This window comes from Trachymyrmex septentrionalis, unplaced genomic scaffold (genome assembly GCF_001594115.1).
Source record: "Trachymyrmex septentrionalis isolate Tsep2-gDNA-1 unplaced genomic scaffold, Tsep1.0 scaffold37, whole genome shotgun sequence".
NCBI lineage: Eukaryota > Metazoa > Arthropoda > Insecta > Hymenoptera > Formicidae > Trachymyrmex > Trachymyrmex septentrionalis.
This window is the reverse complement of record NW_017305536.1, coordinates 7,835,604-7,839,719: the sequence shown is the minus strand read 5'-3', so window position 1 is coordinate 7,839,719 and position 4,116 is coordinate 7,835,604. Positions and strand designations below refer to the sequence as shown.

Below are 4,116 nucleotides of genomic sequence, written 5' to 3'. Positions count from 1 at the left end.
CGCAGACATATAATTCAGCTACTTGTGTTTTTAATCAGTAATTTACACTTCAACATAAAGTTATAATGCCATTTTGTCGATAGGTTAATGATTTCGTTTAAAGAATATGGATAATTAGTGTCATTACTGACATTTTGAACAAATATTAAAGATAAGATGCAGTCATAATAGTGACTTTATACAAAGTAATTATCGCTACTATTATCGCCTTTTCGATTAAATACATGATTGAAACAGGGTGTTTTCATTTTAGTAACATAAATATCGTTCTGTCCTTGTTATGTTCATAGCAAGAAAGACAAATCGATGTTTGTAACTATCGACTTACAAAATAGAAAGCATCCATAATTGATCTTATATTTGAGAGTTCACAAAAAGAATGATTTTGCTGAAATATCTAAAAATGTAACTGGATATTGATCTGAAAATAATTTTGTTACATCATCAAAATAATTATAGAATTACAGAATTATTAGAATCTCAAGTTGGTTGCTAGAATGCCAAAACTTTTTGCAGCATCATCAATCATCATGCTTGAGCGTCCTATATAATTATTTTGACATTTCAAGAAAATTATTATTTTCAAATTTGTATCTAGATAAATACATATTTAGATTTACTTCAGGAAAATCTTTCCTATATAACAGAGTCTAATCATATGATAAACCTTTGATTGGCCTGTCATTTTTGTCAACTTCAGTATGTTAGAATGAAACAACTATATAAAAAGAAACAGTATAAGTGTATGTACACCCTTATTTCTCATTCTTTTTGACAAAATTGCTGGTGGCTAGATTCTGTTATAGAGTGTCTCGTGTGAACGATTAGCAAACGATTATATGCATGTACAGCCTAAATTTATATCATCACAGAGTACGACGACGCGTTATTACGGAGTAAGAACGCAATTTCCACGGAAAACTGCTTATCGTCGCTCTGTACCTTCGGCCGAAAGGTAATATTCGCCTAAGGACGCGGGAGGGAAAAAGGATCGGCAAGTGACTCGCCACGAAATTGCATGGTATTTCGCGCAACGGACGACCACGAGTTCTTTTGTCGTTCGCCGCCGACTCGTTTTAATGGAACCGAGACTGATCGGGATCTTCGAGGCGGTGGTGCGGCATCGTGAGAATCCTGCCAACGAAGAGCGTCTCGCACCGACATTCCTCCCGCTGCTAACAGGATAAAGGGTAAACGTGTCCCTGAAGGCAATCGACATATTTGCTCGCGACTTCGTATAATACGCCATATGCAAGCATGGTAATTCTATTCGCATTATGATAATAGAAGGGACGGACGGAGTGAAGGGACATACGATACATCTTCGCGAAAATAAACTTATCTCTGGCATGCTTCTGTATACATAGCGTACAAAGATTCATTTAAAAAATTCTTTTCAATTGCACTAAACTCTCAGAAATTCATGTTTCCTTTGAAAGATTATGAAAGAAATAGAATTAAATAAAAGTTATTTAGGTATTTAAAAAATATTATATTTTAATTAATTTTTTTTCTTTTATCACTATTTAGATAAACATTAATCTAATAAACTGTAAATTTACACATTAATTTGAAAAAAAAATAAACAATTTTCTAATCTTTTTTTTTTCTTAATGTTTTCGAGACAATTGTTCATTGTAAATCTAATGAGCCATAATGTGAGATTTAAATGCGTATCTTGCATGATTAGTATTGTTATCATAAATCTTTCATGTTCTTGATGTATATACATTTTCATGTTGAATAAATATCTTTCGTTATTATACTATTAATATCATCCGAATAATTTGTCATTCAGAACTTACTTTAGGAATATTATTTCAATATCCCAAGTAATTTTCATAATACATTCGGCATGTAACTTAATTAACTTTGAAATAAACTATATAAAAAATTCTCCTATCTCACGATAAAGTATTTTTATCAATATCACGATTCCCATATTCTTTTATTGCATCAATAAATATTAATGGATAGTAGAAAAAATTAAAATAAAATCATAGATTGTATTCCGACGATGGAGATAAACCTCAATATGAATATCTTATAGAAATTAATTTCAAGATTATGAAAAAAAGAAATAAAATATAAGATTTATATTTTAAAAATATTACTACATTTTTTTTTATTACTACTTATGTGAATATTATTTTAACTCGAAAATTTAATCAATTATAATATATTTGACAGCCAATTTAAATATCATTATAAATGTCTGCTTATACTTACGAGTTCGTACATACCCCATAAACTTTTGTGTATTTTGTATAACTAATATTTTGTCACAATAAAGATCTTGTGATAATAAGATGTCTATAAATAACTTAATTCATTAATAGTGCATGTTAATAAATTCTATTTTAAGAGTGTCATGTGTGTGTATTCTTGTACGCATAATAAATTAATAGTTATATAATATTATAATTTATAGATAAATTTTTATTATAATTTAACTCCATGACTTTAAAATTATAATGAATTTAGGACTCACCGAGATATATACGATGCGCAGCAACGGAGTTGTGGTACACAAGTTGATCTGAAAAATATAAATATATTCACAAATTATAGTGTAACTAAAATAATTAAATGTAACAAAATAATTATTGTGTTACTGAATTTACTGATGTGTTGAATTTTTTTTAATGTCTAATAAAAAAATTTTTTGAACATAAACTTTTATAAAATTTGATAATAAAATTCATATATAAATAAAATTATATATATATATAAATATTTTAGATTTACACATATAAATATTTATGACAAATATAATTATATTAAACATTTCATATGTTTTATATCGCATAATGGGGTCCAAAAATAACCTTGACGAAAATTCTCAGAATTTTTTAAAATTTCTGATTAATTTTACATCTTTTCAACAAATTTTTCAGATTTTTTTAACTCCAACAAATTGGAATTCTTTGGAAAAATATCAGAAAGTCTACACATCTTTTCTAGAATCCTTCATATGGACGATCCTTGTATATGGATTTTAAAATATTCTAAGAATATTTTCATTTTATAATTTCTAATAAAATCTTATAAAATCTAAAAAAGTTAAAAGTATTTTTTGAAATATTTACGAAAAAAAATGTAGACTCTATATTTTTGAAAAGTGTCTGAATTTATATAAAAACTCTTGAGAAAAATGTTCACTAGGAGATACACGGAGATTACTAGTTGCTTTCCATTTTCATACAAATAATACTATCTAAAGTTGTGTGACTATTTTATACTCATACTATCATTATATACTTACTTTGCGACAAAGTAATAACAACATAGATTTAACCTCATTTTTAATATGAGTTAACAAGATTCTGTAAAGCACATGGTCTTGAACTTGAATAGATCGCAGATAAAAACTCTAGTTGAATCTCATTTGTCACAATAAAAAGGTACGTACATTCAAGTGAGTTATGACGTCAGAAAAATGAGAATTATTTGAGTTTTGATGTAAATGAAAAGCAATTGACATGAATTGAGCCATCATGGTAAGATTAATTTTGCAGGTAAGACATAATTTATTCACCTCACAGTCGCTTCGTCGTCGCCTGATGCCTCCTAAGCCTCCTCCCCCTCTCAGCTCTACGTTGTTCTCACACAACACTATCGCGAAAATGAGGTTAGGTGAGCATGTTAATCGTTAGTTAAACGACAATCGTCCGACTCTTTGACATGGCACTCCCGATTCTCAACCGACGTCAAATTGCAGACCACTGTAGCACGTTTACAGCGTGTGAAAAGAATACATTTATAGAATACATATATGCGACATGTACACATATACATCAAAACGGCAAAATCGCACATAACGAGGCGTCTTGATGCGTATTGCCATCGTACTCCATCCATTTGTTGCAAATGTATTGTTAAGTTATTGCATCTGTAATCTGGCAATCCTGGCAACACTGGGTACTTTCTATTTAGTAACACAAGTCAACCCAAACATCAGTCAAACATTTTTCTTGACATTCTAGTGAGTAACAAACATACCTACACTGAAAAAAAATATAGTCAATTTTAATAAATGTTTATTAAGTTGAAATACTGCCAATTAAATATTTATTAAATATAAAGATATAAATATTTATTTGATACAAGAAATGT

The 4,116-nt window shown here is 28.9% G+C and overlaps 1 long non-coding RNA gene across 1 annotated transcript; it reads right to left on the bottom strand.

Moving 5' to 3' along the window:
- Nucleotides 1-1,115: 1,115 nt before the first annotated feature.
- On the bottom strand, nucleotides 1,116-3,337 carry LOC108750586. The gene is made up of 3 exons (XR_001939443.1): nucleotides 3,266-3,337; nucleotides 2,492-2,539; nucleotides 1,116-1,175 (listed from the first exon to the last, which is right to left on the bottom strand). It is a non-coding gene; the product is annotated as an uncharacterized LOC108750586 (long non-coding RNA).
- Between the last annotated feature and the right edge of the window lie 779 nt (nucleotides 3,338-4,116).